This window comes from Phalacrocorax aristotelis, chromosome 18, assembly GCF_949628215.1.
Source record: "Phalacrocorax aristotelis chromosome 18, bGulAri2.1, whole genome shotgun sequence".
NCBI classification, from domain to species: Eukaryota; Metazoa; Chordata; class Aves; order Suliformes; family Phalacrocoracidae; genus Phalacrocorax; species Phalacrocorax aristotelis.
In genome coordinates, this window is record NC_134293.1 from 2,504,115 (window position 1) to 2,516,333 (window position 12,219).

The 12,219-nt window shown below is 50.1% G+C and overlaps 1 protein-coding gene and 1 long non-coding RNA gene across 2 annotated transcripts in view; one reads left to right on the forward strand and one right to left on the reverse strand.

Moving 5' to 3' along the window:
* Positions 1-12,219, reverse strand: part of LHFPL7 (LHFPL tetraspan subfamily member 7) — a 63,261-nt gene that overhangs the window by 37,582 nt on the left and 13,460 nt on the right. The gene's annotated exons all lie outside the window — the stretch shown is intronic.
* Positions 680-7,783, forward strand: LOC142066256 (uncharacterized). The gene is made up of 3 exons (XR_012663654.1): positions 680-779; positions 1,122-1,238; positions 5,904-7,783. It is a non-coding gene; the product is annotated as an uncharacterized LOC142066256 (long non-coding RNA).

The following is a 12,219-nucleotide window of genomic DNA, read 5'->3' on the forward strand; positions in this document are numbered from 1 at the left end:
GCATCTTACAGGATTGGCCCCTTTGCAGGATTCACTTTCAGCAGCTCGTTCAGTTTGTCAAGTGCTTTGGCTCATTTAATTGTGTGAGAAGCAGCAACACTCACTTATGGAGAGCGAATGCAAAGGATGGCTCAGCTTTGCCTGCAGCCCTGTGAGCGCTGCCCCAGGCAAAGCAAGTTGGGCCAACATTGGGCAGAGCCATGGGAAACTCTTCGCCCACATGAAGAGGCTCCTGAAAAATCATGTTATCAAGGCATCTTTTACATTTAAGCCTTGCTTAAATTGCTAATGGTGTCACAACATACAGCTCACCACTTGCAGCTAGTGTCAGAGGTGCTTGTGCAGTGCCCTCAGACCACAGATCAGCGTGACCTCTTGTTTTGCACAGACCTTCCTTGTAGAAACTAGAGTCTTTTATCTCATGTTTGCTGCCATATCCTCTTTTGGACTGACCCTAAATTTTTTTCATGTGATGTTTTGAATTCTTTGGCTTTGATGTGCGTAAAACACTTCTTTCAATAAATGTCAAGAGGAGATTAAAGAAAATTGAACGGTGGAAAGAAGAGATAATACCTTTTGGCTTGAACCACATTTTCATGACAACTGAATGAATCAGCTATGAAAAATGTGTGTTTCCTTCTCTGTGCTCAAGGTACATGCCAGTAGGATCTGTGCATATCTGTGGGCTTCACATACACCCCCATGCATCCGTAATTCCCTGCAGCTTGTGTGCAGCTACACAGCCAAGGTACAGGGCAGAGCTCAGTTCCTGGGAGCAGGTTAGTGGCATTAGTCTGCTGCTTTGCTTGAAATAATTAGCCTTGCTCGCAGATGACCTTCACAGCAAGCCCTAAAGGCTGACAGATTTGGGTTATATTGGAGCAACAGAGAGAAGTGCGTTTCAGTGTGCTTCTCCTGGAGAAATCCCTGCTGCTCACTCCACCGTCAGCCCCCAGACATTGGAGCTGGGCGTCGTGGCACCCACGCACCCGCAGCACGAGGGTTTCTCACTCCTGCGGGCGATGGATGCAGCCACTGGGCTCCACCACCTCCCTGGACATCCCTGGTACCTTCCTGCTTTTCTTAACTGATACCATCTCCTTTCCATTTTCCTTTCCCAGAAAGTCCCTGTTGCTGTGACAGCGACGTGCCAGGACTCTCTCCTTTGCTTTCGGGTTGCGTCCAGTTCCTCCTAACTTGGCAATATGTGAAATACCACCTCACAGAGGAGAGTGTAGGTATGCTATTCCTTACTGGTCACCACTCAATTCTTCCTTATTATCATTTAAGATTTACGTATTACCTTTATCCCTTTGCTTCACATGAAGTTATTTTCACATTTGTTACCCATTAAAACTGCCCAGTTCAGATTTCTCCCTGTTAAGCAGCAACAAGACATTCAGCCACAAGGATTACATTTGATAGTGTTAACAAAAAAAAAAAAAATCCAGGCAGTCCCCTGCCCAACTGCAGCATTAGATATGAGTGAGTGTGTAAACAGGTTTCTGCTTATCAGTCTCACTGCTATCTGCTGCACACAAACTGCTCAGCCCTGCTAAATCCAATTTCCAAGAGGTTAGAAGAGGGAACTGTTTGCAGAAACACAGCAATACAAATCTCCAAAGCCACAGCCCTCATTCCGCTGACGTTAAAGAGAGAAATGCTGCTTGACTCCTTCAGGCACCCAAAGGTGACATTTACTTTTGTGACTTTGATTAGAATCGGCCCAGCTTTGCCATGGGATTGTTTCCTCCTATTTCCCCTGCTTATGTGGTGCGTCGGTGAAAGCAGCTGACCCCCCGCTGCAGCCAGTATGGCCGGAGCAGGCCCTGGCATGGGGGGTCTACAGTGCATCCTGGCACAACCATCACCCTCTGTTTCCCCCAAAACAGCTTGGAAAGTCGACGGGGAAACGCCAGTCACCCACCGGCAGGAGAGACAGGGACACAGCCTGCTGCCTCCCGCGGGGTGCCCTGCGCCGGGCACGGACCAGAGGGTGAGGTCCTGCGTTCAAGGCTGTTTAGAGCTTTTGCCCTGTATGTGGACAGATGCTGAAGCTCCATCCTGGAGGAGCGGAGCCTTCCGAGTGCCCTCTAGCATTGGGAGAAAGGAACACAGCACCAGGGATGGTGTGGGCTGGACCCTCTGACCCGGCTGCTGTAGGTGACAGTGGGAAGGATCCAGCAGCATCCCATGATAGCAGGGCTGTGAGGTGCAAAAGCCAAGTGTGCCTCGGCCCCTGACACAGGCACGAGCTTTTTGTTTATTCCCAGATAGAGCGATCAGGCAGCAGCCAGCCCACCTCCGCTCCCGATACCTTCTCTAAAGAGCTGTTGCCCAGAAGTTCACCGCATCAGTAAAAATGCAAACTGTAAGCTGATTAGATATTCATAGATACTCTTTCTTGATTAGCCCACCATTAATATTTCAATGTCAGAAGTGGATGCACACTGCCTCCCTGCTCTCTTCCTTCCTGCTTAATTAATTTTGACCATCACTGACAACAGTCTCCAACAGATAGCAGAAATTAAAGTGGGCTGTTCCGTGACTTTGCTTGCTGTAAACAGCTATTTGCAATTCCTTTTCATACATCACCCAGCCGCAACAAAGAGATCACGGTAGCAGAAAATGAGTCTCCCTCATAAGGACTTCAGCGTTCCAAAAGAACATTTGCTTATTCGATAAAAATAATCAAAAAAGACAATGCAGGAGGCACAACTCAGCAACAAGATTTGTGTTTCACCTAGTAGTCAGCTGGCTGTTATGCAATTTAAAATAAAAAAAGAAAGAAAGGGGGATAATTGTTGATTTACCTTTAAAAAGAAAGGGCCTTTGATTTAGGGTAGCTCATAAAAGCCATAGCATCGCCCAGCGGGGAGGGGATGTGATAATTGCTGCAACCCCAGCAGTCATATGAGCAGCCCACTTCATAAAATGCAGGCTGCATGGCTGCCTAATGCACAGCACACGCATCCTTGGCTGACAACGCGACATGCTGCTAATGGCCTGTTTGATTTTATTGATGTGCTCAAGATATATGGGAGCAGGAGGAGCAGCGAGGCAGAAATTACACAGTGGTGTCCGTTCCACCCCAGCCCAGAGGACTGTCTGCCTTTGTTGGCCCTCCTCCTGGGCCCGGGAGGGATGGGGAGTTCTCCTGCATGACAGGAGGGCAGTTTGCCACCTCCCAGGTCCACGGGGTCCTGACACAACACACGCTGGGATTGCTGTCACAGTGTGCCTACTGGGACCAAAGCAGCACTGGGTTTGCAGAAAGAAAATTTTTGCCTTTCTTTGCTGCCACTTGAGCTGCGTGCCGCTGCTGCAAAACAAGCCCTCTGCTACTGGATATGCTCTGCATCTCCATCCATTGCTGCAAACCATCCTGCCCCAGCCTCCAGCCTCTGCTTTCCCAGGGAATACACCATGGTGGTGGCCCAAGGCAGGCAGAAAGGCAGGAGTGGCATGTTGCAGCCTCGCTTGGCTCCATCCCCTCCACGCAGTAACTCAGGCTGTTAAACGCCTGGCCAGAGCCTGCCATCTGCTTCCAGTCTTCTAGGAATACCGCTGCATAATTCAATCAAAAAAGAGAAGATCCTTGTTTCACTGAATCGTAAGTCACTCTTCAAGTAATTATATTTTTATACCTCTATCAGGAGCAACAGGGGCTGTTCATTTTATGGGGTTTAGCAGCCAGAGCCATGCTTCTGCCAAGGTTACAGCTGGGAGGGGAACACGATTTAACGTTTCCTCAGCCACCTAAGTCTTATCCATGTTTTTAGCCTTTTGATTAGGCAAGTGAATAAAGCCCTGCAGGACCAGGGCCTTTGTCCGGGATCGCTTTTATTGCAGAGCATAGAAAATGCTCTGGCCTGGACCAGAAGAGCTGACCAAACCATCAGCATGAAGCTGATTCCCAGTGGGGTGAACATGCCAGATCTGCCTTTCCAGGGCAATGCACAGAGCAGCTTCTGCAGTGCAGCGATTGCTGCCTGGCCAGGGAGCAAAATCCTGCTTATCCCAGCAGCTGGAGGAGACACAGGGCTGGATCCCTCGTGTGCTGCCTTAGAAAAGTCAGATGAGATTAGTTCAGGGGAAAAGCCTACCAGCTTGCTCCACCTAAAGTGCTTGGGGTGCAACTCACAGGACCCAAGAAATAAAGGGGTCTTTAAAAGATCCTAGAAGGTAACTTTGCCAGAGCCTTCTGCTGCTCTTTGGGGTAACTTCCCCACTTTAGACACTTCTACTATCTTACAGTTTGTGCCTTCTCCCCAGCCATCCATCCCTTAGCACCACTGTCCTTTCTTGGGTTAGCTCTCCACCTGCTCTTTCACTGCCCCAGATGTTCAGTCTTTTAAACAGATTTATTCCTTTGACTTTGAAAAGGGCTTCACCATGTTTCCATCTGTGTTTACACTCAGTGCAGGGTAAATTTCTCCTCCTAGCAGATCTGTTCCTTACCAGCAAAGAAATGCGACTCAGCATAGATTCAGGCAGGAAGGCAGAGCAAAACATTTCCGAACCAGCGCTCACTTGGGAGCTGTGCTACATGCCCGCACAAGGACGGAGACCTCTGTCAGGCTGCCCGTGTTATCAGACTGTGCAAAAAGGAAGCGGGATCTGGCCCAGAGCTGCTGCTCACACGTCCGCTCCCAGGGCTGGCTCCCCAGCTCACCCAGCAGCCCAGATTGCAACACTGCCTGTCAGTTATTCAGGGTGATGAAGCCAAATGCTCATCTAGAGCAAGCAGAGCAGGACTGAAACACCCTGCGTCCCACCGAAGGGTCTGAGCCAGGCGGCCGGGACCCTGCTGGTCAGCTGGGGCTGTAGGTGTTGGAAAGATCCATTCTGTCAGAGCTTTGTAGCTCTTTTCTCAGGGAAACCCTATCTCTGTGCAGGCCTCCTCCAAAGCAGGGCTGGCTGATGCATGAACACGGCTGTTCTTAACTGCCTGGGCAATTTGTGACACAAAGGACAGCGAGCAGCTGCAGCCCAGATTTATCACCTTCCTCACCAAGGCTAGGCCAACACATCTCCGCTGTGCAACAGCAGCAAGGCCCCATAATGACTTCCCAGGCGCATCTACAGATAGTGAGAGCTTCATCTAATCTCAGGAAAACAGAATTTGAGGCATCTGGGGGCTCACTGCTTCACCCTAAACTGATATCAGCCTTCAGGTTTCAGGGCAGCACGTTGCTCTCATCGCTGTGTACTGCCCTGCTCTGTGCCCTGACAGGTCCTTGTCCCCACGTTCAGATGCCTATTAAATTACAGCCAGGACCCAACCTGCCCAGCAAACATTTATACCTGACACCAAGGCCACAGACTCTCTTCCGTGCTGCTAATATTGCTTTAGCACATCATAACAGGCCAAAAACTTCCAATGTTGGCAGAAAGAGAGGGCTGGACATGGGGGTTGACCAAAGCTCCCTGAAGTGCATACATCCTTCTCTTGACCAGGCCAAACAGCAAACTGCCCATGACAGTCCTGAGCTCCCTGTTAGCATCAGAGAGGATGGGAGAGGTTTTTTTTCTCTCTGTGTTGAGTTTTCTCTCTCTGGATGAGTCAGCAAAGATGATGTGACCTCCACACAATTGCTTCAGGATGCATGAAATTCAGCTAGGAGCTCTATTCTCCACAGCAAGGGAAGATATGCAGGTGGCCCTGAGGGGGGTTTGCGAGGGCCTGTCTCCATCCTCCCAGCAACAGCAGACACAAACATGAGCCAAGTCAGGGGGGAAAAAGGGAAAAGTCAGACCATTTATGAAGAGAAACATCAGCCGAAGCACATAATCACACAGCAAGGCGATAAGGAGACGTGTTTCTTCCCAGCACTGTGGGCGTGCGATAAGCAGGCTGGGCAGCTGCTAATGGCAGCTATTAAGTGATAGATGCTCCGAAGTTTTGCAGGATCCAGTTTACGATGTCCTGGCTGTGCTACCAGCAACCTGAACTTGCAAGGAAAGAAGCACCCTCTCATGCAGCGGCTCTCTCCCGTGACAGCCAACAAGCACGGTTAAGCTCCACAAAAGGTGAACCATAATCAAAGCCATCCCTCCCAAAAAACTCTTGTGGGGGAGCCTGCTTGGGAAAGTATGGCTCGAAGAGCTCTCCGATAACACCCCCGGGTTCCATGCTGGTACCTTGAAAATGTCAGAATGAGAGGAAACATCCTGCGTTGTAGAAGGAACAGCCGCCTGCAAACTGAATGGAGAGTCACAGGCAAAGGAAAACAAATCCCCTCTAAAACTGAAGTATGGGTTTTCCCATCTGAAGCACATGGCTCTGGCACGGTGCTGGGGTCCTTGGGGCTGGCTGGTATCTCCTCAGAGGCAGCAGCTTTGGAGCCCCAGCAGCACTTGTTATTTGTTGTTCCCATTTATTACAAAGTACTGTTATTATTTACAAAATATACTTTTTATGGACTGTTACTGCATCCAAGTGCAATAACTGGTCTAAACCCAAATCCCTAGGAGAACTGTTGAAAGAGAAGCAATTCAGCCGCATATTAATACGACAAGGATTTTCCCAGGTTTAAGGGAACAGAAAATATGTTTTGTACAAGTGAACTAGTTCTTCCTTGCAGCATAAAACTGCTCTTTTCCAATGATAGCAATGAAAGGATATTGCTTCTGTCACTGATGCCACTGGAAATGTATTACTTCTCTCCAAGAAACCAATGAAAGGACATGGCTGGTTTATTTTCTAAATGAGGCTACTGAGAAATACGCTGCTCCCGGCATTAGCGCAGGCACGCTGCTGCCGCCGCGTCCCCGGCCTGAAGGAGAGCAAAGGCACCAAGTCAGCAGGTTTGTGCCAAATGGCGAAACTGTACCTGGAGAAAATCAAACCGTACTTTGAGAGCTAAGCGGAAGAAAGAAAACTGTCCAAAGGTCAGATGGGAATGGATCCCTGGCTTCCCTCGATGACGCGAAAGCATGGCTTTGCTGCTGTACAGCGCAGCCAGGATCTGACCCCTTCGCCTTCAGAAGTTCTGCGCCTTGTATGAAATGTGCTTAAACCCTGGGGAAGGCTAATCTACACTTAACCTGTGGCAGGGAGCCTGGCCGTTAGGAAAGCTGCCAGGCCCTCTCCCTTTTAGTGCTAAGTCTAATGGTCTGGCTCTCCACTGAAGATTTTAGGTTTTGAAAGTAAAATCACAAAATGGCTCTCGAACCGAGATGATCTGTCACTCGAATGTATGCACTGAAGTGAGCATGGAGAAATTACTGTTCCAGCAGAAGTAAAAATATCCTCTGGTGAAAGGCTGAAGTTGAGTTGATGTTTGCGGTTCCACTTTCGTGCTCATCGATCTGCGGATCTGGCAAGTTCATTTTGCTCCCCTGCAACGTTCTCCCAGGTGACACCTCCCAGTTGGAAGGTAGGTGGAAAAAAAGTCAATTGTTGGTTATAACGTAGGATTTTACCACATTCTTAAACATTCAGAGACTGGTGGATTAACATCAGCTGGTCTTTGGCGCTGCTGCCCAGCATCTCCACAGGGTTCAGAGCAATCCCTGCCCCAGGACGCAATAGCCCAAGGCCCACAGTGGTGACAGATACTAACCTGAATTCTGGAGAAAATGGCAAAAAAAAAAATGCAGCAAAAGAGCATTTGCATCAATGTGAGTGAGAAAAGTGAGAGCACACTGAAGTCAGGCATAAGCAATATTGGTGCTGGAGCGAAACACCTCTTGGGCTGGGCTGTGACTGAGCCCCCTCTCCAGCGCCCCGGCAGCGGGATCCTACCATCATATATTTATTAGTTGTGTCAGGAATTAGTGAGAGTTCACTGACCGAATAATAATGTGCCAAAGGCAGTTTTTCGACTTTGCTAATGTAATTAAAGAAAGCAGGGGGGAAAGCCTTGCACTAGGGAAGGAACCAGGGCTTCCGACGTTGTCGCTCGCTGTCTCTATTGAAAGGACGAGATGTGAAATGCAGAGGGGAGAGGGTGAAAATGGCAATGAGGACCTAAGCAGTGACCAGGATCATGCAGTTACTCCCAGCTGTCATGGGAGTGTTGCTCTTTCCACAGAAGACAAGGGGAAAACAGAAGAGCTGCCCTTGAGACTCAGGAGCTGGACCCATCTCTGGGTTCAGGTTTTATGCTGCTGGTTTTCACTTTCATGCCTAAGCACCTCGCATCAAGGCTGGACTTTGCTTTATTTTTGGTGCTTCTCCTCTTGCTTAGGTAGATCTTGCAGTTTGGGGGGACCTTTTGTGAATGGGTGGAAACAGCTTTATGGCAATGTTGTTTAATGCTGTCCTGGCCATTGAACATGGCCAGCAATGTCACTGCATCAGGCCTGGGTGCATTTTTCAAGCCCCACAAAAAGAGGGACCACATGGGCTCTGCGATAAAAGCCAAGATGCTGTTTTTAAAACAGGAATAGGGGAAGCTTTGGGTGATTTTAAATCAAACCATTGCCTGCACAACAGGGCACTGTTCCCACCCCCACCTCTGCTGCCAAGTTCCTCTTCCAAATCCCAGGGCTATCTTCTGACAAACAACCCTCGGCATCAACAGGATGGGGCTCCCAGGCACTACGGCCACAAAAACGCCCATCAGGAAACTGGCTCGGGTTGGCCCCTGGCCCGGGCGGTGTGGGAGGAGATGGGAAAGGCTGCGCGGTCTGGGACCGGCTCAGCCCCACATCTCCTCAGCTGGCCCTGAACATTTTTAGTGTCGGTCACAGCATTGGCCACCCAGCCCGAAACAGTCCCCTGCCTGGGGCAGGTGTCCGCTCCATTTCTGTCTCCTCAAAGAGGTGCTGCAGGAGCCGTGCTGTGACACTGCCTGCATCCCAGGAGCAGTTGGCATGTCCCCACCGTCCAGTGGCCCCTGCAATGTCCTCAGACATTGCCCCCCAGCATCCCCAACAGCTGCTGGTGCCACAAGTCCTTTAGTGCATTGGAAGGTGATATTTGGCACTTGGTAGTGGTGGCAGCAGGGAAGGGTAGACCTTCACGGTGGTTTTAATAGCAGGTCAGCAATTACCAGGCAGCCATGACCCCTCTCTTTGCTGGCACCATGGAGATGCTAGCAAAGGTCAGAGTACCCAGGCAGCTTGGTTGTACGCGCTTTTGGTGCTATTTTTATCCAAGATACTAATTACACATTACCTATATGTCACCAGGCTGATCGATATTAGTCTGAGGAATCAATACGGATGTGGATGGTGCTGTTTGGCATTCAGAGCCTGCACAAGCTGGGAAAAACAGGGCACCATCGATCCCAAAGGTGGGCTGAGATGCAGGGTGGGATGGGAGGCACAAAGGGGGCAGTGACCACACACTGTCTTCCTAAATAACGCTGTGACACAGGCACTGGGACAGCCTCCTGGCCAGGGACCTGCCATGTCTGTGCTGCCCCCAGCATGTGCCTGCATCGCAAGGCTCGGGCAAACCTCCCACCCACCCCGCAGCACGCCCAGGGGAACAGCACAGCCCCTTTTAAGCTGGGTTGCTTTTCAGTCCCTGGAACGTGATGTATTTAAAAGATTCACACTGATTTGAAAATGAACCATTCTCCCTCTTTACGTGTTCTACCTGATGATCAGTGTCGTAAGTAATCACAGCTCCTTGAAAAAGCACAAGGTCTCCTGCATTTTGCTTTGTTGCTTAACTAATCAAAAGCTGAGGCCATCTCTGTAATGCTACCATGCTTCTTCCAGCGAAAGGCATCTTGGCTGCAGAATGCCACCAAATTTTGCAGGAAGAAGCTCTTGGGACTACCATGAAATTTGGGATTAAAGTGCAGCTAAGTAAGGGAATTGTGTAACTGGGGGTTTCTGCCTGTCTTGCTGGAGTCTTACGACTGTTCTGATTCTGTCATAGCAATGCTGGGAAATTGCTCTTTGAAACGAAAAGAGCCTTAGAAAGGCACAGGCAGGTCAGGATCATTTGCCCTCAGCACCGGGTTTGTCTTCAGCAGTAAATTGATGGTGGTAGGATTAGACAGAGAGCAGCCTGGGGTGAAAGCAAACCTCTTCCCGAAGGCTTCCCTCATGCTTGACTGTGCCCATGCTCTCATTGAGCTGCAAAGCTCTGCGGCCTCCTCCTGCCAGGCCGTTTCACAGGCACATCTCAGAAACCAGGGAAAAGATCAGCAGCTGTGGGGCAGCTGGGGGTGCACCCAGTTACCAACCACCGATGGATCAGCCACCACTCGCCTGCAAAGCAAGAGCCTTTGCCTGAAAAGCGCATGGTGAAAAGCTTCCAAATAGCAACACAGTCCTGGGTTTTTTTGAGGCTTTTAGGGTAGCAAAAGGAACTGTGGAGGGAGGCTGTTAGTCCCTGCTGCCCGCCTACAAAGACTTGTTGCTTTTCCTAAGCAGCAGATGCAATCTACTTTGGTGCCAGAGTGCGGTCGCCAGCAGCTTAATCCAACAGCAAATCCATAATCCTTCCCTTAGTCCCAGAAGTCCCAAAAAGCAGAAAGCTGCCCGGATTTGCTGTTTGATGGAGTTTACTCAGCCTCAGCTCAAATCTTGGTTTCCACCGGTAGCGAGCCTCACTCCCCTGGAAAGGGCATTCCCATGGGAGCGCAGTTGCTCCCGGGCCAGCAAGCAGACACAGTCCATGCTGGAAACCCAACAGAGGCTGCTTTGGCTCTCGGCAACCCTGGCCTTCAGGACACTCCCCTAACGTGGTGGCACTGCTGGGGACTGTGTGGGCTCTGACAGCTCAGAGCGGGGCCTCGGGGCTCCCCAACAGATGCCCATGAGTGAAGCCGGTGCCTGAGACGCTGTGATGGCCCCATGCTCCTTCCAGCAGCTTCACCATTGGCAGTTGCACAAAAACTGGTCTGAGAGCTTTGCAGAGACAAACTGTAATGTCCAGGTATAAACCCCAGCCCCCTGGAAGCCACCGGAGAGCTTGCACAGGCACAGCCAGCCCTGGAGAACATCCCCTGCCCTTCCCTCGCAGCCCTGTACAGCAGGAGACATTTCTCCCTGGAGTTAGCTCCTATTTTTAAAACGCCAGCAAAGAGGCTTTTGCTGAAAAACAGCTGTGGCAAGATTTCAGTGCTCCCCATTGCTGGGGTTAGCCCCAGAGCCCCTTGCCATCAGCAGTGATGGGCTGCAGCTGGGGGTTGGGGCTGCCCCACATATGAATGGGGCCAGCTTAGCTATGCCAGCCTTTCTGGGGGGTACTGCTGTGCAGGTTTGGGAGGAGATAGAGTAGAAATTTAATTTTAGTGAGCTGGCACCATGCTTTGGGAGTGAATCCCATCTCTAATTTCTCATGGGCAGGTTTGAGTTTGCTTGTAGGGTGTGAGAACTGAGCAAATGTTTTTCTCTCCTTCCTCCTTTCCCTATTGCTCTGCTGCTCATTTACTCTCTCATTAAGGATCATCCTCTTCTCATTTATGTGGATATGTTGGGTTTTTTCCTAAGGGGTGGATGCCAGGCATCAGGAATCATGTGTTCAACGTATGGTGGCAATTAGCCCAGCTCTGAACCCTGATGGCATGTCTGCATCTGCAATTAATGCTCTGCTCCATCTGCATAAGGTTTCTATTTTCTTTCCTTCTGGGGCTGGAAAAGGCACCACCTGGATCTCTAAAAAAAAACTAGCAGGAAAGTGATAAAGATGTAGTTTGAGCCTGACTGCCCCTTGCTGTGCGGCTGCTCTCAGGACTGGGTCTTGTTTGGTTCAGCTTGGCCTCTGCATCTGGATTTACGTGAGTGTGGCTCAGGGCATCTGTCTGATATGGCAGAGAGCCTGTGGGGACTGATTCTGGCCCTGCCAATGCCTCTGCTCATGTACTTTATGGCATGTTTCATGCTCCTGGCCGAATGCACCTGGCCCTTTATTGGGAAATTAGATTGCCTGATTCAATTTTTTATGTAATTAAGCTTATTTACTCCTGCCTTTGGGGGTCTGCGAAATACCTTGAGTTGTTTTTGTGGGATGGCAAAATGGGAGTAAGATTCTGATTTCAGGAGGAAAATGTCAGGACAGGCAGAGGGAAGGTGCCTGTGGGACCTACTGTGCTTCAGGGAAACGTGGGGTTTGGGAGAAATGTGGCTCCCTCCTCCTTCCCACTGCTCCGCCAGCATCTTGTGGTGGTTTTATAGGGGTTCCCTATATATGTCTGCAGCAGGGACAGAGCTGGCCCCCCCATCAGAAAGCTGCTCTACTAAACCTCATGGGCTTGCTCTCCTTTCCTTCCCTCCCATATAAATTAATTTCCCCTAAAACCTGTGCTT